General features: G+C 35.1%; 1 long non-coding RNA gene, 5 other non-coding genes and 2 pseudogenes across 6 annotated transcripts; 7 read left to right on the forward strand and 1 right to left on the reverse strand.

The window, feature by feature from the left end:
- Positions 1 to 9,641: 9,641 nt before the first annotated feature.
- Positions 9,642 to 10,460, reverse strand: LOC127935023 (uncharacterized). Its single transcript, XR_008147947.1, has 3 exons — positions 10,157 to 10,460; positions 9,786 to 9,893; positions 9,642 to 9,690 (listed from the first exon to the last, which is right to left on the reverse strand). It is a non-coding gene; the product is annotated as an uncharacterized LOC127935023 (long non-coding RNA).
- A 7,346-nt stretch (positions 10,461 to 17,806) lies between these two features.
- On the forward strand, positions 17,807 to 17,925 carry LOC127937055 (5S ribosomal RNA). The gene has a single exon (XR_008148343.1). It is a non-coding gene; the product is annotated as a 5S ribosomal RNA (ribosomal RNA).
- Positions 17,926 to 18,966: 1,041 nt separating this feature from the next.
- Positions 18,967 to 19,085, forward strand: LOC127936210 (5S ribosomal RNA). The gene has a single exon (XR_008148230.1). It is a non-coding gene; the product is annotated as a 5S ribosomal RNA (ribosomal RNA).
- A 645-nt stretch (positions 19,086 to 19,730) lies between these two features.
- LOC127935964 (5S ribosomal RNA) lies at positions 19,731 to 19,849 on the forward strand. The gene has a single exon (XR_008148207.1). It is a non-coding gene; the product is annotated as a 5S ribosomal RNA (ribosomal RNA).
- A 221-nt stretch (positions 19,850 to 20,070) lies between these two features.
- Positions 20,071 to 20,189, forward strand: LOC127936329 (5S ribosomal RNA). The gene has a single exon (XR_008148271.1). It is a non-coding gene; the product is annotated as a 5S ribosomal RNA (ribosomal RNA).
- A 398-nt stretch (positions 20,190 to 20,587) lies between these two features.
- On the forward strand, positions 20,588 to 20,706 carry LOC127937908 (5S ribosomal RNA). The gene has a single exon (XR_008148593.1). It is a non-coding gene; the product is annotated as a 5S ribosomal RNA (ribosomal RNA).
- A 907-nt stretch (positions 20,707 to 21,613) lies between these two features.
- Positions 21,614 to 21,732, forward strand: LOC127937818 (uncharacterized; annotated as a pseudogene).
- A 657-nt stretch (positions 21,733 to 22,389) lies between these two features.
- On the forward strand, positions 22,390 to 22,508 carry LOC127936863 (uncharacterized; annotated as a pseudogene).
- Positions 22,509 to 22,827: the final 319 nt, after the last annotated feature.

The raw sequence follows: 22,827 nt of genomic DNA on the forward strand, positions 1-22,827 counted from the left end.
AAGCAATCAGAGGAGCAACAAAGTATGGACAGGTAGGTGCAAGATGAGATTGCAGAAACCACAGAGACTTTTGAACCAATGGAAAACAAACAACAAAAGCAAATAGAATATATGGAAAATCAGAAGTTGAAGGACCAAAGTCACCAGGATGGAGAAGTAAACAGAATGGAGGACGATACAGAGGAGGGAGAAGATGGAGAAACCGAACAGAATGGTGCAAATGACAAGGAAGTAAATGATGAAGAGGAGAGCGACGAGGTGGAGGAACTGGATATGGAACAACAGGAGGCAAGGAAAGAAAGAGAAAAGGTTGGAAAAATGATAAGAAGAAAATCAATGAAGGTAAAGCCAAATCTTAATGTTGCTAGAAAGAAAAAGATGATTGAAATAGATAAAAAGAAGTTGGGATTGATACAAGAACAAATTGTGAGAGAGACTGAAGATGAATGGTTTTAAATGCTTATTTTTTATTGGTATGGTTTTAAACATTGTGAGTTTAAATGCAAGAGGTTTAATGAGTGTAAAGAAATTTGAGATGGTAAAAGAACTATGCAAAAAGCAGGATGTGATAATTTTACAAGAAACAAACTGGAAAGACGAAATGATTGAGGATGTGAAAAAGAGATGGAAAGGACAAATGTTTTATAATAATGGTGATGGAAGGATAGGAAGGGGGGTAGCCATTTTAATAAAGGAAAATGTTGAAATTAATTCATATGAAGTCTATAATGACAAAAAAGGCAAATGTGTTGGGATTAATATTAAGAAAGATGATCATGAATTTGTGGTAATTAATTTGCATGCACCCACCCAAGAGGGAGAAAAAAAACATTTTTTTGAGGGATTAAGGATTTTAATAAAGACATATAAAAACGTTATTTTAGTTGGGGATTTTAATACTGTTTTTAGTAAGATGGACATGGCAGATGGGATGGTTTTTAGAACAGATATGGGAAGGAAAGAGTTAAAAGAAATGATGGAGGAAAGAAATTTGATAGATGTTTGGAGGGAAAACCATGAAAGGAAAAGATAATTTTCCAGAAGACAACTGGTTGGGAATTTTATGTGTCAGACAAGAATCGATTTTATTTTAAGTGAAAGGGATATGGAATTTTTTCTGGGGGACATTTGTTATAAGGATACCAGTTTGAGTGATCACAAAATGCTTTTATGGAATATTGACTTTAGTAAAGAAAAAAAAAGGGCCTGGAGTGTGGATACTAAATTCAGAAATGTTGACAAGTGAAAGTTATAGAATAGGAATTGAGGAAATATTAGACAAAGAAAAAGAGGACGGAATGTACTTTGAAGATAAACGATTATGGTGGCAAAATGTAAAATATGAAATAAGAAGATATTCTATAAACCATAGCAAATTGGTACAGAAAGTTAAAAAAGCAAAGGAGCTGGAAATAAGGAAAAAACTCAGAAAAGAGACAAATAAAAGTGAAGTAAATATAAAACAGATAATACTTTTGGAGGAAGAGTTACGGAAAATTGAGGAAGAAAAGTGTAAAGGAGCTATTATAAGGAGTAAGGCAAAAAATACAATTGCAGGAGAAAAATGTACAAAATTTTTCTTTAATTTGGAAAAAAGTAGAGGCAAAGCAAAGTTAATAAAAGAATTAAAAAATAAAAAAGGAGAAATAGTCAAAGACATAAGTGGAATTTTAACAGAGGTGAAAGACTATTATGAGGGGCTTTTTGAAACAAAAGGAATTGACGAAAAAGCCAAAATTCAGTTATTAGAGAGTGTTACAGCTAAAGTAAGTAGAGAAGATAAAAAGGAATGTGATAAAGAAATTAGTGAAGAGGAAATTGTACAAGCTATCAATAGTTTAAAAGGAAACAAAAGCCCGGGGACAGATGGGATAGTAAATGAAATTTTATAAAGTTTTTAAAGAGAAGATAAGTGGGATTTTAAAGGAAGTATATAAGGAGATTTTTGATAAAAGAGAATTGGATCAGAGGATGAGTATAGGGTTGATGAAATTAATTTATAAAAGGAAAGGAAGTAAAAATGATTTGAGTAATTTTAGACCAATAACAATGTTAAACACAGATTTAAAAATACTATCTAAAATTCTTGCAAATAGAATGAAAAATATTTTACCCAAAATTATAGTGACTAATCAGGCATATGGTGTAAGAGGGAGAGATATTGCTGATATAACGAGTGGTGTAAGAGACATAATAAGCTATTTAAATGAAACACAGAAGGATGGATATGTTGTTAATTTAGATTTTGAAAAGGCTTTTGATAGGGTAGAACATGATTTTTTATTTGCAATTTTAGAACGTTTTGGTTTTGGAAAGAATTTTAAGGAATGGATAAAAATGTTATATAATAACGTAATGACGAGAGTGACGTGTAATGGTTTCTTAACAGAACCTTTTAGAATAACAAGATCAATAAGGCAAGGATGTCCACTCTCTGCACAGCTATATACTTTGGTAGCAGAACCTTTAGGTTTAATGATTAAGAAAAATAAAAGCATTCAAGGTATTAAAATAGAAGAAGGTAAAGAAGAGAAAAAGATATTCCAATATGCAGATGACACGACACTGATTTTAAAAGACTTAGAAAGTATGAAGGAAGTCATAAGAAATGTAGAGAGGTATGGTAAAGGTACAGGTGCAAGAGTTAATGGAGAAAAAACTGTGTACATGAAGTTTGGAAAGGTACCAAATTTAGGAGGAGTTTTTAATTTTGAGGAGGTGAAGGAAACAAAAATTTTGGGTGTGACTTTAGGAAAAGATGAGAAAGGGGCAAGAGAAAGAATGTTTGAAAAGTTGTTGGGGGAAATGGAAAGGAGATTCATTTTTTGGAGGGGAAGATTTTTAAGTTTGAAAGGGAAAATTTTAGTGGTTAATGCTTTAATGTTATCCAAAATGTGGTATATTTTAATGGTGAGCGCAATGCCAAGATGGGTGGAAGTAAGAATAAAAAGATGTGTTTTAGATTTTATTTGGGAGAAGAAACCCCCAAGAGTTGCTTATAACACTCTGATAGGACAGGCTGATAAAGGAGGAATGGGATTATCTGATGTAGAATTAAAAAAAGAAAAGTATGAGAATTAAAGTTGTGAAAAAGTATATAGATGATCAAGAAAAAGGAGAATGGAAAGATACAATGAAATACTATTTGGACAAATGTGGTAATGTGAAACTAGGGGACAGTGTTTTATGGATGAAAATGAAAGCATGGATGTTTGAAAGAATACCAGATTTTTATAAAGAAGTTTTAAAAGCTTGGGGTTTTTTTCTCTCAAAGGTTGATTTTATACCTGGAGGAAGGAAAGAGATTTTAAACCAACCATTGTTTTTTAATAAGCATATTGTGAAAAGTGGGAAAGAAATATTTTTTTTAAAAATGGTGGGAGGTTGGGATTGCAAGACTAAGGGATATTATGTATGAGATAAGAGAGGGTTTTTTACCAGTGCAAGTAATTATTGATGAGTTGGAAGAAGCCAAAGAAGAGTATGACATAAACAATGTAAAGAAGCAATATAAAGAAATGAAAAGTGCAATACCAAAAGCGTGGATAAATGAAATACAGAAGGAAGAAAAAGAGGAAGGAAAGACTGACGTGTATTTTGTTAATCAAAATAAAAGAATAGGGTTTAGTTTAGGGAATGTGAAAATGTTTTATCATGTTTTAAGGGAAGAGATTTTTAAAAAACCAAATTCAAATGATATGTGGTTAAGAAACTTCAATGGCTTGAAAGAGGAAGAAATATGGAAAAATATGAGGGGAGTACTGGTGAGCACAAATTTGGAGTGTCTTGATTATTTTATAAGGCATAATGTAATATGGTCGGAAATGAGGTTGTGCATTATAAAAAAAGAACAAAGTGCATTATGTAAGGTTTGTAAAAAACAAGATGAGGGTTTGTTGCATTTGTTTTTACTGTGTGAGGAATTAGGATCTTTTTTTAAGGTTTTAAAAGAAATAGTGAATGACCTAGGGGAAAGAAAAGAAGATCAAGATTGGCAAAAAACATTTATGTTTGGAAAGGAGGAAAAGTGTAAGAATAAAATCATGATCAATTTGTTAATTATTTTGGCAAAAAATGCTATATGGAATAGAAGAAATATAGTTAAGAACAGGTCTGTTCGTGTAGATGTGTGGACATTGTATAAGCATATGGTGGAAGATTATATGTTTACATTGTGCAAATATTGGAGACTGGAGGGAAAAGCAGAGATGTTTATGAAAATGTTTTCTTCTCAGGTACAGAATATTCTTTTGAAACATGACATAAATGTATCTGTTGGAAAAAAAAGTGTAAAATAACAAATGCAACAAATGGGATAATGTAGAAGAAAAATATTTATAAGTATGAATGTATTTTAATTTTTTTATTTTAGTTTTTTTGTTTTGTTGTTGTTTTTAATTGGAATGTGAATCTCTGTATTTAGGAGAAACATAATGTATTATTTTGTGAACTTAATAAAAAAAAAAAAGAAAAAAAAGAAAAAAAAAAAAAAGGCTATGCCCGATCTCGTCTGGGCTTGGAAGTTAAGCAGGTTTGGGCCTGGTTAGTACTTGGATGGGAGACCGCCTGGGAATACCAGGTACTGTAAGCTTTTTGGACATTTTTCACTTAGTATATAATAAATTTGGCAAAAAATAGAGTCAATGCCCGATCTCTGAATATAGTATATTGAATATAGTGAATTAGCAGGTTTAGGTCTAGTTAGTACTTGGATGAGAGACCGCCAAGGAATACCAGGTGCTTTTAAGCTTTTGGAATTTTTTCACTTAGTATATAATAAAATTGGCAAAAAATAGAGTCAATGCCCGATCTCTAAATTTTAGCAGGTTTCGGTCTGGTTAGTACTTGGATGAGAGACCGCCTGGGAACCCTGGTGAAAATATAATATGCCAAGTATATTAAATTTTGGTATACTTCTGTGTACTTAAAGTCAGAGTAATGATCAGTATAATTTAAGTATGTTAATGATTAGCAAACTTAAAGTGTGCTATTTTGCGAATGCTAACTTTGTACTAAATATGTTTAAGTTATAATTTAATTGTAATTAAACACAATTTCAAGTGTATTTAGTGTACTTTCATGTGCTAAAGTGGAACAACTTCAAGTATGCTTAGTACACTTCAAGTATAGGCTGTGGGACAACATATGTGCTTGATTAATGAATTAAAGTGTGCTTTATTTCTATTACAAGTACATTATAATTTAAATTTTGGTATACTTCTGTGTACTTAAAGTCAGACTAATGATCAGTATAATTTAAGTATGTTACTGATTAGCAAACTTAAAGAGTGTTATTTTGGAAATACAAATTTTGTACTAAATATATTTAAGTTGTAATTTAATTGTAATAAAGCACAATTTCAAGTGTATTTAGTGTACTTTCATGTGCTAAAGTGGAACAACTTCAAGTATGCTTAGTACACTTTAGGCATGTCTATAGGGACTACTTGTGATTAATGAAATTAAAGTTTTTTTCTTTGTATTTCAAGTACATTACAAATGCATAATGAGTTTCTTTGAAATGTACAACAAAAAACAAACATAATAATTTGGTGGTAATTGTATATGATTTTTAAGCAGAAAGGCTAAACTACCTATGGGGCACTTAATTTACTCTAAGCTGAATGTTGTAAAGTCAATAAAAAATAATAACAATAATTACATGTATAAAGACATTTTATTAACAAGTATTTATTTAAATCTATTTAAAAAAAAATTTATTTACATTTACAGGAACTTGGTTTCAAAACTTAACAGAATAAATTTACCATGTTTTACAAAAGTGCAAAAACAGAAAAAACCACAGAGAACCTTCTGAACAGCAACAGAGGTGTAAATAAAAACATATTTACACATCAGACCTTCTTCTGGACGAACTGTTCATTGTTGCACTTGCGTCTGATAGCTGCTCGCACATCAGATGCTGTTGACTGTGGAAACTCCAGCAGAACTGCATCTGTTAACAGAAAAGACAACATATAGCTGAACAGCATAGCACTTTATCTCATGAACAAATACTTTGGGGCCTGATTTTTCAATACAGTCTCTCTATCGACACTCAATGCCACAATGTGTGATACTAGGGCTGCACGATTAATCGCATGCGATTGTCATGCGTGTCTCATCAGTAAAGATGGTTCTGTGATTAGCGGTAAATGTCCATCAGCTGCTTTCAAATGGAGCCGCACCTAATATACAGAGCCGTAGATCATTGACAAGCTACGCAATATCGCGTTCATAACCGCATGCGATTAATCTGCGATTATGAACGTGATATTGCCCAGCTTGTCAGTGAATTACGGCTTCCCATCACACTAGATGTGGACTGACATTGCTCAGAAGTCAGATGTTGGTTGAAAGTGAAAACCCAACCTCTGTTTGGTGTCAAACTCTAGCGTAAATACTCCAAAAACATGACAATCTTCACTTATTATAAACAAGATTTATTTCTGTCATAAATGTAAAAAAGTTCTTATTGAGATTAACAGAGATGTTGATGGTTTATTGAAAATTATAGTTTAGTTTGATGTCACCATTATGCTGATCAGTACTTAGGAAGTATGACTCTTTTCAGTGTTAGCGTTCATTTAGCTGCTGTAATTATATCTGTTACAGCAAAAACATTGAGAAAAAGATGTCATTAGATAATGTTGGTTACTGGCTGATATTAAAGATGTCTTAATGTAACAATCTGATCAACTGATTTTACCAGAAGTCTGTTCTACGCTATTAATTTAATATTAGTGACTATAGCAGATGTGTTGCAATACACAGGGTCCTGACAATTTATGTCATTTTATTTTTATCTGATCTTTTTAAACTACATTGTTTTAGAATCACTTCAAACCTTAGGATGCTTAGACATACAGAGACCTTAAGAATTAGTGTAAGAATCTCAACAATGGTGACATGCTTCATGCCGCAATGCATTCTGGGTGCTACGGATGAGTTTTGCATGATGTACCCAGAATACATTGCAGCATAAAGCATGTCACCATTGTTGAGATTCATACACTGAATCTTGATGTTTGTGTGACAATTTTTTTTTAAATCTTTGAAATTATCTGCTTTAAATTAAACTGGGTGTCAGGCTGTTGATCATTGAGTCACTTTAATAAATAATACTTAACTAACACCACACAGTAGCTTGGGTGAAAACAAGTAATCAGACATATCAATCATCAGCAAGCAAACGCATCATTGAACCACATATTTGTTTGCTGTTTTAGCCACAATAAAGATGACAGCAGCTAAAAAACAACACCGACAAGTGAAGTGTCAAATTGCACAACTAAAGCCAACACTTACCAGCATTATGGTGACATCAAACCAAGCTATTACTTTTAAACAGACATCAACATCCACATCTAAACATCCACTTAAATCTTAATTAGAATGTTATGGAATAATGTTCTAATAATGTTATTGATAAACATTTGTAGAATGTTTTTAGAGAACGTTATCCTATCTTTTGAGAGAACGTTCTGGGAACAAAAATAAAACTACCCACTAAAAACATTGTTAGAACAATCCATGGGAATGTTCTTAGAACATTTTAGAACAAAGAAAATTCTAGCTGGGAAGTGCCGCTCCATTTGAAACCAGGTGGTGGACATTTACTGCTAATCACAGAACCGGCTTTACTGACAAAGACACGCATGACAATCGCATGCGATTAATCGTGCAGCCCTATGTGATACACATATGATCATTCACACAAGTTGTTTAAACTTTCTGTAATTGCATGAACAGCATAAAAGGTTTGATTTACATACACATACTGACATACAGAAATTTAACACCACTGGGCCAAACATTTCTAAGAACAGTAATGGTTACAGGTATGTTTCCACATAAGTCTGGTTTAGCACAGCACCATTACAAACTTTTCCCAACCCATAATTCTTTGTGCTGAAACTATATGAAAAATGACACTAATGCTCAGCACTGGTCACTTTTTCTCGCAGTTTAAGCACACTAATATCAGGTAGTCCTCCATAATGAGTATATTTCTTACTGTCTGTAAATTGTTCAGTTACCGTGGGAACAAGTTGCATGTTTATATATTTACATTTAAAAGAGCTCCATTAACAGCTATAAGGCCTCAGTTATACCAAAGTGTTTTTTGTCAGCTGAAAATGCTAGGTGCTCTGCTGAAAATGTCCAGCTGCGAGTGCTTGAGAGCGCAGCGTTTTCAGTTGAGACGCTTTGGTTGCTATGATAAGGAGTAAAAAAACACCCGAACTCTCAGCGCGAAAAAGACACTCAACACGCTCCTGGTGTTTTATATATTACTAGACATGAAAAAGAAGTCATAGACTCAACAGCAAAGCACAGTGGTGGTAGTGCGATGATACTGGGCTGCATATATATAGGTGTTGGAGGTGTTGTATGTTATAGGTGTTGGAGGGCAACATTTATAGCTGGTACCCTAGATGACTGATGATGGACCAAAATACTGGCCGACAACTAACGTCACCAGTCAAAGTCATACTGTGGCACCTATATTTTTTTGTTATGCGCTTTCATAATGATTTTACATACAAACATTTTTACATAGAAAAAAATATTTTACTTTACCACTTAACTAATGCAAATACAGTGATGTGTTGTATTTTATTTCCCTGTATTTGCTATTGAACCAACTTCTGCTGCATACTGTATTAAATGCATACTGACTTTGCACTTATGATTCAAGAAGATTCATGGTTCTTTTATTGCTTTATAAGTAGATAAAATTACACACCTGTTATGGCCTGCACTTTGGCAACGTCCAGCTGGGTTTTAGGAGGGGCCCCTTTTCCTGATTTCCCTGTTAGCGTGGACTGGGCAAGTACATCTTTTGTAAAGACCAGGACAGCCAGCTCCTGCGCAAAGATGGTCATGCGTGTGCGGTTCAGTCGCTGGAAGGCCCTCTTTGGAACTGAAACTTCACTGCCAGCCAAGGGTTGCTGTATAGAGAAAAAGGGAGATGGAAGAGTGGTATGATCTCTCGTGTGCAGGTTCCCATTAACAAGATAATTCACATGATGTAACATATATGTAACCTACAACTTTAAGGATGATCCCTGTTCAAAACAAAATACAATATGTACACGTTCAAAAGCTATGAATTTAATGTAGTTCTTAAATAATACAATGATAAATGTATCTTTTATTCTTTAATTGTAACGTACCATCTCAACTTCAGTGACAAAAGAGGAGGTTGTGGATGATGGGGTCCCCCCAAACGAGGGCTTCAATGACTTTATACAGTGGACACACTCCTTCATTATTTTAATCATTTCTGGAAGTTCTAGGTGAATTTAAATGAAAAACAAATGTATTTTATTAACATTTATTATGACACAGGATAGACTGATGCAATGTAAAAGCTGACCTGAGATTATGGGACTTCAGATCAGTATATGGCAATTATGACAATTGTGGAACAAACTTTATTCTTCAATGTCAACCCCTGTAATGAAAGCTTATACCTACCACGAAGGGATGCCATGATTTCATCCATTTGGGGTGCCATTTGTTGACCAGCGCTATAATCCATTAACTGCTAAAACAAACAATGAAAGGCAGACATAATACATTTTATTTATTAAAGTCACATTTTACAACATGAACTTGTTTTTGAATGTTATAATATACATTTACATTGTGCTGCATTGCGGGTAATCCTTCATCCATATCACTACCCTAAAATATAATAACAGATTAATTAAAAGCAATACAAAGAGAGTCCATGTCTGAGAGAATGTACAGAAAGCAATCAGAAAAACTTCATAACTTACAATGTCAGGTTGGTTTGGACTCCGTATGACTGTGGCATCATCATCTGAACTGGTGTAATCATCAGGAGTGGATGATTTGGGTCTGGCAGCCTTTAAAGTCTTTGCTTGCTTTATCAGGACAACACATTCATGATGTAAAAAATTTAATAATGAATAGGAATGTAATAAAAATTAGGGTTTTTAAAAACATCTTAATATGACACCAGGTGATATTTGTATTAACTGTAAACTGTAACTAAGTAACGTATATAGAGGATACTACATTTCTTTCATAAAGCATTCTATTATTTTTAAGTAATGTCCTGTTTATAAAGCACAGTACAACAAAATGTAAAATTTATCCAGGTCTTCAGAAAACCAGTATCCCTTACACAATAAAGTTGTTGTGGAAATTCCTCCTCAGTTGCCTCACTATTATGCTGATCTTGTGTGTTTTTGTTCTTATTTTTGGAAAGGGAAACCTTCAGGTTTTGAAGCATCTGGTTCTTGGCTGTCTCTTTGATCTTGGTTTGCTTTTCCTGAACAAAATATACAGTTAAAGAATTAGTCCACTTTAAAATTTGAATTGAATGATAATTTACTCACCAAATTAATAAATTACTGCCTGAGCACTCAGTACTCGCTATAGCTTTGTAGCTACCACCACAGAGAAGGAATGTGCCAAAGCCAACATGAAGGTAGCTGGGCATGTTATATACCTCACTTTTTGAGACAGCGTGTAGCAAGTATTAAGAAAGTTAGCTATGTATTTAAACTTAAAAACTGTTTAAACTAATATGCAAATTCATTTGCAAATTTGCAAACTTTTACTCACCAGCTTAGCTTTTTTTGCCTCCACCGCATTGGTCTCCAGCATTTTCTTTTTCATGATAACACCCCTGCATTCTTCCTTGGTCCATATATCTTTACCCAAAATGAATAAATTCTTCTTTGTGACAAGATCCTTGAACGAATCTGATATAACGATAGAAATATAGAGGTTAGCCGACACCAGCATGCAAACCAACATAAAAAAAAGTTAACAATGTTAAAACAATGTTAAGTATACAAGAATCTGAACATGTAAACGAAAAATAACTAATACAATATCATCTTACCTCCTAATAGTAGGACTTTAGCTGGTACTGTCCTATCGGGCTCTTTTCGTGTGGGCCATTTGATCTAAATCCAGTTATCATCGCTGTCAAGGTCTGGCTGCGACGTCACTTGACTTAAATTGGCCAAATTCCCAATAAGCGATGCACTTTCAACTTTTACTGTTTTGTCTAAAAAGTAATATATAGCGAATTGGTAAGGCATCGTGATTCGAGACCTTTTCACCTCACCTGCAGAGTCAGACCTACTATGATTGACGGGATTGCGTAACATGTAACGTCAGGCGTCAGATGCTCCGATTGGTTGCAGTGAGCTTCAAAACTATACGGCACACACTTTACCGCCAAATTCAAAGTTATAGACTAGATACTCTGAAACAGTCTATTCTCTGAAATCATGGCATCAAACCGTAATTTGAAAAGACATTTGAATTGCGACGGGACTCAACCAGAGACGCCCAGAACAACAAAATACAGAAGACTTCATCAAAAAAAGGTAAACATAAATAATAAAAAACATTTATGAAAACATTTTTCACAAGAAAACTGTAAATTACGGTGTACTGCAATAGCCTACAGCAATTATTAAAATAATTTAGGACGTGTTGTTTTATCTTATAGGTGCTTCATTATTTGTTCTTTATATTTTATATGTGAACCTGCTTTGTAATAATGAACCATTATGAAAAGCACTATATTAATAAATATTTTAAGTACAGCAGTATTTTGTAAAGGTAAATATTATAAATTAATAAACTGCTGTAAAATCTCAAATTAAATAAATTTGCTATATAAATATAACAATGTATATTTTGTACATGATACATGCCTTTTTTTCCTCTGAGAAGTGTTTCATATTTGATTTTTATCCCATCTAAAAACACAGTAGTACAGTGTATATATGGGTTATTACAGTGTAACACCCCATCTGTAAGACTGGACCAATGTGATGGTAAAATCTTTATTAATATAATTTACTTTATTATTTTTAGTACTTTCAGTATTCATATGACCCAAGACTGTTACATAATGTAACTTTTCAAAGACAAAAGCTTCATGGTGTTTTGAAAATTTGTTAAACATGAGACATTACAGGCACTATTGGTGTATAAATTTTACTGTTTTACAGTTATGTTGTTTGTACTATATTTGCAGAAACCACTGAAATTAATATACAAGAGATTTCTTTGTACATCTCCAGTTCCCAACTCTTTGGACAGAGGAACAGTTTGTGAAAAGGTATGACTTTAAGAGAAAAATGTTTATGTTTAACAGCATTTTTTATTACTAATTAATTAGACATTTTCAATTCAATTCAAGTTTATTTGTATAGCGCTTTTTACAAAATAAATCGTTACAAAGCAACTTTACAGAAAATTATGTTTCTACAATATTTAGTAGTAGCTAGTAGTTTGTGCACATTTGACAGGATTTTAGAAAAAAATAATAATAATAATACAAGACGTAGTCAGCTAAACGATGAACTATCAATATTATTAAGTTATTATATGATTCAGTCACACATTTAGCAATAATTGTTAGTTCTGTTTGTTGATTCAAGGTTAGCATCATCTGGGGTCCTCTGAGGGTCAGCATCATCTCTTCTCAGGTGTTCTGGATCCAGACTGGAGCTTGTGTAAATCCTAGTTACCACGGGATGTAAATCCCGTGGCGAAACATAAAAACAAAATACAGACATCATTAGCATAGCTGCTGATCCAACAAAGTAAAATTAGTTTAACCCAAGCTAATGAATAAAAATGCAACTTTGAACAGATGCAACTACACTCACAATTAAAAAGAAACATTATTCGAATGCTTGGCGAAAGAGATGTGTTTTTAATCTAGATTTAAACAGAGAGAGTGTGTCTGAACCCCGAACATTATCAGGAAGGCTATTCCAGAGTTTGGGAGCCAAATGTGAGAAAGCTCTACCTCCTTTAGTGGGCTTTGCTATCCTAGGAACGACCAAAAGTCCAGCGTTTTGTGACCTTAGGGTGCGTGATGGGTTGTAGCGTGGTAGAAGGCTAGTTAGGTACGCTGGAGCTAAACCATTTAGGGCCTTATAGGTAAGTAATGATAATTTGTAACTGATACGGAACTTAATAGGTAGCCAGTGCAGAGACTGTAAAATTGGGGTAATATGATCATATTTTCTTGACCTCATAAGGACTCTAGCTGCTGCATTTTGGACGACCTGTAGCTTGTTTATTGAAGAAGCAGGACAACCACCTAGAAGTGCATTACAATAGTCCAGTCTAGAGGTCATGAATGCATGAACTAGCTTTTCTGCATCAGAAACAGATAACATGTTTCGTAGCTTGGCAATGTTTCTAAGATGGAAGAATGCAGTTTTTGTAACATTGGAAATATGATTTTCAAAAGACAAATTGCTGTCTAATATAACACCCAGATTTCTGACTGTAGAGGAAGTAACAGTACATCCGTCTAGTTGCAGATTGTAATCTACAAGATTCTGTGTAGTGTTTTTTGGTCCAATAATTAATATCTCTGTCTTATCCGAATTTAATTGGAGAAAATTGTGTGTCATCCAATCTTTTACATTTTTAACACACTCTGTTAGCTTAGATAATTGGGAAGTTTCATCTGGTCTCGTTGAGATATATAGCTGAGTATCATCAGCATAACAGTGGAAGCTAATTCCGTATTTTCTAATAATATTACAACTGTACATTTAAACTGTATAAGTCAGTCCTTCAAAAATACTGCTTTTATTTTGTTAGATGCTAAATACTGCTGTTTTATCACTGAAACTGCACTTTTTCTTATCCATTTGTCTCAGATACAACTTACACATGTTGATGCATATAATTGTAAAGTGCAAAGAAGCCTGCAAGACAGTAAAAATCAGAAAGGAGACACAGAAGAAAGGAGGCAAGATGTGATATCTGAAACGGTGATAAGGTTTAAGAAGACAGAACGTGAAAGCAAAGATGATAATGTAAGTGCACAGGAGGACAGAGAGGAAGATGATGAAGATGCACAGGAAGACAGAGAGGAAGATGATGGAAGTGAACAGGAAGACAGAGAGGTACATGATGAAGATGCACAGGAAGACAGAGAGGAAGATGATGAAGATGCACAGGAAGACAGAGAGGAAGATGATGGAAGTGAACAGGAAGACAGAGAGGTACATGATGAAGATGCACAGGAAGACAGAGAGGAAGATGATGAAGATGCACAGGAAGACAGAGAGGAAGATGATGGAAGTGAACAGGAAGACAGAGAGGTACATGATGAAGATGCACAGGAAGACAGAGAGGAAGATGATGAAGATGCACAGGAAGACAGAGAGGAAGATGATGAAGATGCACAGGAAGACAGATAGGAAGATGATGGAAGTGAACAGGAAGACAGAGAGGAAGATGATGGAAATGAACAGGAGGACAGAGAGGAAGATGATGGAAGTGAACAGGAGGACAGAGAGGAAGATGGTGGAAGAAAACAACAAAGAGTCTGTGAAATAAAAAACCAAGATCGAGATGAGTTTCTTAAGGTAATTTCAGCATTTACTAATACTTTTTTAAATAAAAGTATCTATTAACATAAGGTAATGCACACTGAACTAACATGAACGAACAATGTTCAGTTTTATTGATATTAGAAAAGTATTATAAATGACAAATGCTTTACAAATATATATTTTTGTATTTCTTAGTTATTACCATGTTAGCTACAGCATTTACTAATCTTGATGAATCCTTAAATTCAAAGTGTAACTATGTTGACTGTAAGCCTATCTGTTTTGACAGAACAACACTATAAGTGCTGCTGCATTTCTTCAAATATTGCTTTAGGTGTAAATGTGATTAATTTTGTGTTTTACAGAAACAGCTAGATGATGATCTTGTATACCCTGGTGCTCCTCTCACGAAGGGACAGAGTCTGCTTTTACTCATGTCATATGTACTGAGGCACAATTTGACAGGTGTAGCACTTCAGGATCTTCTTACATTGTTTAATGCACATTTCCCTGGCTTGGTGCCAGCAACCACATACCTTTTTCATAAAGCCTATGGACAGTTTGGCCAGTATAAGCCCCATTTCTATTGTATCAACTGTGAAACCTACATTGGACCCAGTGAGACAGCACCACAAAACTGTTCTTCTTGTAATACTGAATTTGACATTGAGAACAGCCTAAAACTTGGGTCGTACTTTCTTGTACTTAGCCTATCAGCCCAAATAGTGGACATTTTGGAAAAACCTGATATACATTTCCTGGCATTCTTTCTGATATTCAGTGTGGGGCAGAATATCAAAAATTCAAGCAAACTGGACAAATGGGGGATGATGACATTTCAATTTTGTGGAACTGTGATGGAATTCCAGTTTTCAAAAGTAATAATGTTCAGATATGGCCAATCCAGTGTCAAATTGTAGAACTGTCACCAAGAGTCCGGCAAGGTAATATATGCATTCCATGCTTATGGCTTGGTAACAGCAAGCCAAATATGGCTACATTTTTAACTGCTTTTGTTGCACAGCTTAAAGAACTGGAACAGGTTGGTATTAAATGAAGGGACTCTGAAAACACAGAGCACACAAGCAAAATTCATTCGCTACTCTGCTCCTCAGATTCAATTGCCCGCCCCCTCCTGAGAAATACGAAACAATTTAATGGAAAATATGGATGTGACTTCTGCCTTCACTCTGGTGGTGGCCCATATGTATGGGAAACACCAGAACCACCATTAAGGACAGAGACTGACCATTTCAGGCACGCAATGCTGGCAACACCTGAGAGACCAATAATGGGTGTGAAAGGCCCATCCCCTCTGATGGAACTTGAGCTTTAAAATGATCACTGGATTTGTTCCGGACTACCAGCACTGTGTTTGCCTTGGTGTAACGAAACAGTTAACATCTCTGTGGTTGGATAGTAAGCACCATAAGGAAGAATGGTACTTGGGCTCTAAGGTCAGTGACATAGACCAGGGACTAATGTTAATTAGCCCACCTGTGGAGGTCACAAGGGCACCCAGATCAGTTAAGGACCGAAAATTCTGGAAGGCGTCTGAATGGAGGTCATTTTTGCTCTTTTATGCTTTGACTGTTTTGAGTGGAATTTTAAAAAAGAAGTACTGGAGTCATCTTTTTTTGTTAGTTTTTGCAATTCACACTCTTCTGCAGGATGCAGTGAAAATGACCCACGTGGATATGGCAGAGCAAGCTCTTCGAAAGTTCGTACATAATTTTGAGAAACTGTATGGTGCTGGTAATGTCTCTTTCAATGTACATTTGTTAATGCACTTGGCATCAAGCGTACGCAACTGGGGACCATTGTGGGCAACATCCACATTTCCATTTGAATCATTCAATGGGACTTTGCTAAAATTTTTTAATGGAACAACACATGTGTCTGCTCAAATAGTGAAAAGATTCCTTAGGTGGAGGGGTCTTTCAACAAAAGCAGAGACTATAATGGAAAATGCAAATGACAACATAAAAAAAATATTTGGCAAACTCCAGGGTAGGTCTGGCGTAACAAAAACGTCAAAAGAGTTTCCAGATAATGTCAGAGGTTTTGGCTGCCCAAAGAAAGGCAGCACATCTGTGCTGCAGGGGAGGGCTATTGAACATTTCACAGGAGACACTGTTCATTTAGGTTTATTTTATGACCGTTTCATTTGCAACAGTGTTGTTTATCATTCATATAATAACACAACTCTTAAAAAGAGAAATAATTCTGTTGTACAGTTAAATGATGGGACATTCTGTGAGATTTTGACCTTGGTGGCCTACACATCTGAGGATGGGGCCTCTTCTGTATTTGATACAAACAGTTTCTGTCTTTTAGTTAAAGAGCTAGCCAAGAGTGGAAGAAAGGTTTATAGAGATGCTCAGTTAAATATATCCTGTACATTTCTAACTGAAGTGTGTCACACCAATAATGTATTTGCTGTACATCCTCAGTCATTAGAGCGCAAATGTGTAATGGTGAAGTCTAAGGACAAAATGTATGTTAGTCCACTTCCAAACAATGTTGAAAGAGACTAAAACTGTTTCCTGCAAACAGAAATGTTTGTAATTGTACCAGTGAAAAACATGCAACTGTTAATGTTAATCCCATTTTTTTTTCCATAATTCACTGTGTAACTCAATTACATAACAGGTTTTTCTTATATTTCATATCAGTCCTGAATATTATTGAGTTTAATGTTAAATATTTGACATAAATAATGTTACATAGTGTGTTTAATGTCAAATTTTTTGTTAATGTTTTTAGGATTATTATGACCCTGTCATTTATGATTGTATCATGATACTTCTAATATTAGCTCAATAAACATAACTGCATAAAACTGTTAAAAGAACAGACATTTGTGCAATGCATATATTGTATTGAAAATATATTTATAACAGGCTTTCAAAAATTTCATCACTTTTGCCAAGTTACAAAGTTCCTAGCTTAAATAAGTAAACGTTAAAGTCGCACTCAAAATTAACTTAAAATATGCTAAATCTTCAATATATTAAATAAACTATTTTTAAAATATGCTTTCAGTGCATTGTGACAAGCATAATTTCAAGCATGCAGTTAAAAATAAACTTCTAAAATTCTACTTTAATTTCACTTTTAGTACATTTCTCTAAAATATAGTATAATAAAGTATAATAAATTACAATTTTTTTTTAAGTATATTAAAAGTCTTACTGAAAATTAGTACCAGAAGTATGTTGCTAATATACGTTTAATACATTTAAAGACTGTGTTATTTTTGGTTAGTATATTTGCAGTGTATTGTTTAAAATTAAAATATATTTGAAATACAAAAAAGTATGCTTTTTTTTACCAGGGAATACTAGGTGCTTTAAGCTTTTGGGTTTTCTTTCCTACTTATATAATGTACTGGCGAGTAGATTGGCTGATCTTTAAATTGCATTCTCTTTGCAGCAGTCTTCGCTTACGGTCTTACCAGCCTGGCTATGCCCGATCTCGTCTGATCTCGGAAGCTAAGCAGGTTTGGACCTGGTTAGTACTTGGATGGGAGACCGCCTGGGAATACCAGGTACTGTAAGCTTTTTGGAAATTTTTCACTTAGTATATAATAATTTTGCCAAAAAATAGAGTCAATGCCCGATCTCTGAATATAAGCAGGTTTGGGCCAGGTTAGTACATGGATGGGAGACTGCCTGGGAATACCAGGTGCTTTAAATTTTTGGATATTTTTCAAAAATTATATAATAATCTTGCAAAAAAAAATAAAAAAAAAAAAAGAGTCAATGCCCGATCTCTGAATCTTAGCAGGTTAAGGTCTGGTTAGTACTTGAATGAGAGATCGCCAAGGAATACCAGGTGCTTAAAGCTTTTAGAATTTTTTCACTTAGTATATAATAAATTTGGCAAAAAATAGAGTCAATGCCCGATCTCTGAATATAAGCAGGTTTGGACCAGGTTAGTACATGGATGGGAGACTGCCTGGGAATACCAAGTTCTTTAAATTTTTGGATATTTTTCACGAATTATATAATAATCTTGCAAAAAAAAAAGAGTCAATGCCCGATCTCTGAATCTTAGCAGGTTTAGGTCTGGTTAATACTTGATTGAAAGACCGCCTAGGAGTACCAGGTGCTTAAAGCTTTTGAAATTTTTTCACTTAGTATATAATACATTTGGCAAAAAATAGAGTCAATGCCCGATCTCTGAATATAAGCAGGTTTGGGCCAGGTTAGTACATGGATGGGAGACTGCCTGGGAATACCAGGTGCTTTAAATTTTTGTATATTTTTCACGAATTATATAATAATCTTGCAAAAAAAAAAAAAAAAAAAAAAGAGTCAATGCCCGATCTCTGAATCTTAGCAGGTTAAGGTCTGGTTAGTACTTGATTGAAAGACCGCCTAGGAATACTAGGTGCTTAAAGCTTTTGGAATTTTTTCACTTAGTATATAATAAATTTGGCAGAAAATAGAGTCAATTCCCGATCTCTGAATATAAGCAGGTTTGTGCCAGGTTAGTACATGGATGGGAGACCGCCTTTTGGTTTTCTTTCCTACTTATATAATGTACTGGTGAGTAGATTGGCTGATCTTTAAATAGCCTTCTCTTTGCAGCAGTCTTCGCTTACGGCCATACCAGCCTGGCTATGCCTGATCTCGTCTGATCTCGGAAGCTAAGCAGGTTTGGCCCTGGTTAGTATTTGGATGGGAGACCGCCTTGGAATACCAGGTGCTGTAAGCTTTTTGGAAATTTTTCACTTATTATATAATAATTTTGCCAAAAAATAGAGTCAATGAATATAGATCTCTGAATATAAGCAGGTTTGGGCCAAGTTAGTACATGGATGGGAGACTGCCTGGGAATACCAGGTGCTTTAAATTTTTGGATATTTTTCACGAATTATATAATAATCTTGCAAAAAAAAAAAAAAAAAAAGAGTCAATGCCCGATCTCTGAATCTTAGCAGGTTAAGGTCTGGTTAGTACTTGAATGAGAGACCGCCAAGGAATACCAGGTGCTTTAAGCTTTTGGCATTTTTTCACTTAGTATATAATAAATTTGGCCAAAAATAGAGTCAATGCCCGATCTCTGAATATAAGCAGGTTTGGGCCAGGTTAGTACATGGATGGGAGACTGCCTGGGAATACCAGGTGCTTTAAATTTTTGAATATTTTTCACGAATTATATAATAATCTTGCAAAAAAAAAAAAAAGTCAATGCCCAATCTCTGAATTTTAGCAGGTTTAGGTCTAGTTAGTACTTGGATGAGAGACTGCCAAGGAATACCAGGTGCTTTAAGCTTTTGGGTTTTCTTTCCTACTTATATAATGTACTGGCGAGTAGATTGGCTGATCTTTAAATAGCCTTCTCTTTGCAGCAGTCTTCGCTTACGGCCATACCAGCCTGGCTATGCCCGATCTCGTCTGATCTCGGAAGTTAAGCAGGTTTGGGCCTGCTTAGTACTTGGATGAGAGATGCCCTGGGAATACCAGGTACTGTAAGCTTTTTGGACATTTTTCACTTAGTATATAATAATTTTGCCAAAAAATAGAGTCAATGCCCGATCTCTGAATATAAGCAGGTTTGGGCCAGGTTAGTACATGGATGGGACACTGCCTGGGAATACCAGGTGCTTTAAGCTTTTGGGTTTTCTTTCCTACATATATAATGTACTGGCGAGTAGATTGGCTGATCTTTAAATAGCATTCTCTTTGCAGCAGTCTTCGCTTACGGCCATACCAGCCTGGCTATGCCTGATCTCGTCTGATCTCGGAAGCTAAGCAGGTTTGGACCTGGTTAGTACTTGGATGGGAGAACGCCTGGGAATACCAGGTACTGTAAGCTTTTTGGACATTTTTCACTTAGTATATAATAAATTTGGCAAGAAATAGAGTCAATGCCCGATCTCTAAATTTTAGCAGGTTATTCTGGTTAGTACTTGGATGAGAGACCGCCTAGGAATACAAGGTGCTTTAAGCTTTTGGGTTTTCTTTCCTACATATATAATGTACTGGCGAGTAGATTGGCTGATCTTTAAATAGCCTTCTCTTTGTAGCAGTATTTGCTTACGGCCATACCAGCCTGGCTATGCCCGTTCTTGTCTGATCTTGGAAGCTAAGCAGGTTTGGGCCTGGTTAGTACTTGGATGGGAGACAGCCTTTTGGTTTTCTTTCCTACTTATATAATGTACTGGTGAGTAGATTGGCTGATCTTTAAATAGCCTTCTCTTTGCAGCAGTCTTTGCTTACAGCCATACCAGCCTGGCTATGCCCGATCTCGTCTGATCTCGGAAGCTAAGCAGGTTTGGCCCTGGTTAGTATTTGGATGGGAGACCGCCTTGGAATACCAGGTGCTGTAAGCTTTTTGGAAATTTTTCACTTAGTATATAATAATTTTGCCAAAAAATAGAGTCAATGAATATAGATCTCTGAATATAAGCAGGTTTGGGCCAGGTTAGTACATGGATGGGAGACTGCCTGGGAATACCAGGTGCTTTAAATTTTTGGACATTTTTCACGAATTATTTAATAATCTTGCAAAAAAAAAAAAAAAAGAGTCAATGCCCGATCTCTGAATCTTAGCAGGTTTAGGTCTGGTTAGTACTTGGTTGAAAGACCGCCTAGGAAAACTAGGTGCTTAAAGCTTTTGGAATTTTTTCACTTAGTATATAATAATTTTGCCAAAAAATAGAGTCAATATAAGCAGGTTTGGGCCAGGTTAGTACATGGATGGGAGACTGCCTGGGAATACCAGGTGCTTTAAATTTTTGGATATTTTTCACGAATTATATAATAATCTTACAAAAATAGTCAATGCCCGATCTCTGAATCTTAGCAAGTTTAGGTCTGGTTAGTACTTGGTTGAAAGACCACCTAGGAATACCAGATGCTTAAAGCTTTTGGAATTTTTTCACTTACTATATAATAAATTTGGCAAAAAATAGAGTCAATGCCCGATCTCTGAATATAAGCAGGTTTGGACCAGGTTAGCACATGGATGGGAGACTGCCTGGGAATACCAGGTGCTTTAAATTTTTGGATATTTTTCACGAATTATATAATAAACTTGCAAAAAATAAAATAAAATAAAAAAAGAGTCAATGCCCGATCTCTAAATTTTAACAGGTTTAGGTCTGGTTAGTACTTGGATGAGAGACCACCTATGAACACTAGGTGCTTTAAGCTTTGGGGTTTTCTTTCCTACTTATATAAAGTACTGGCGGGTAGCTTGGCTGATCTTTAAATAGCCTTCTCTTTGCAGCAGTCTTCGCTTACGGCCATACCAGTCTGGCTATGCCCGATCTTGTCTGATCTCGGAAGCTAAGCAGGTTTGGGCCTGGTTAGTATTTGGATGGGAGACTGCTTTGGAATACCAGGTGCTGTAAGCTTTTTGGAAATTTTTCACTTAGTATATAATAATTTTGCCAAAAAATACAGTCAATGCCCGATTTCTGAATATAAGCAGGTTTGGGCCAGGTTAGTACATGGATGGGAGACTGCCTGGGAATACCAGGTGCTTTAAATTTTTTGATATTTTTCACGAATTATATAATAATCTTGCAAACAAAAAAAAAACAAACAAAAAAAAGAGTCAATGCCCGATCTCTGAATCTTAGCAGGTTTAGGTCTGGTTAGTACTTGGATGAGAGACCGCCAAGGAATACCAGGTGCTTTAAGCTTTTGGAATTTTTTCACTTAGTATATAATAAATTTGGCAAAAAATAGAGTCAGTGCCCGATCTCTGAATATAAGCAGGTTTGGGCCAGGTTAGTACATGGATGGGAGACTGCCTGGGAATACCAGGTGCTTTAAATTTTTGGATATTTTTCACAAATTATATAATAATCTTGCAAAAAAAAAAAAAAAAAAAGAGTCAATGCCGGATCTCTGAATTTTAGCAGGTTTAGGTCTAGTTAGTACTTGGATGAGAGACCACCAAGGAATACCAGGTGCTTTAAGATTTTGGGTTTTCTTTCCTACTTATATAATGTACTGGCAAGTAGATTGGCTGATCTTTAAATAGCCTTCTCTTTGCAGCAGTCTTCGCTTACGGCCATACAAGCCTGGCTATGCCCGATCTTGTCTGATCTAGGAAGTTAAGCAGGTTTGGGACTGGTTAGTACTTGGATGGGAGACCGCCTGGGAATACCAGGTACTGTAAGCTTTTTGGAAATTTTTCACTTAGTATATAATAATTTTGCCAAAAAATAGAGTCAATGCCCGATCTCTGAATATAAGCAGGTTTGGGCCAGGTTAGTACATGGATGGGAGACTGCCTGGGAATACCAGGTGCTTTAAATGTTTGGATATTTTTCACGAATTATATAATAGTCTTGCAAAAAAAAAAAAAAAAAAAAAAAGAGTCAATGCCCGATCTCTGAATCTTAGCAGGTTTAGGTCTGGTTAGTACTTGGATGAGAGACCGCCAAGGAATACCAGGTGCTTTAAGCTTTTGGAATTTTTTCACTTAGTATATAATAAAT

This window comes from Carassius gibelio, chromosome A19 (assembly GCF_023724105.1).
Source record: "Carassius gibelio isolate Cgi1373 ecotype wild population from Czech Republic chromosome A19, carGib1.2-hapl.c, whole genome shotgun sequence".
Taxonomy (NCBI): Eukaryota; Metazoa; Chordata; class Actinopteri; order Cypriniformes; family Cyprinidae; genus Carassius; species Carassius gibelio.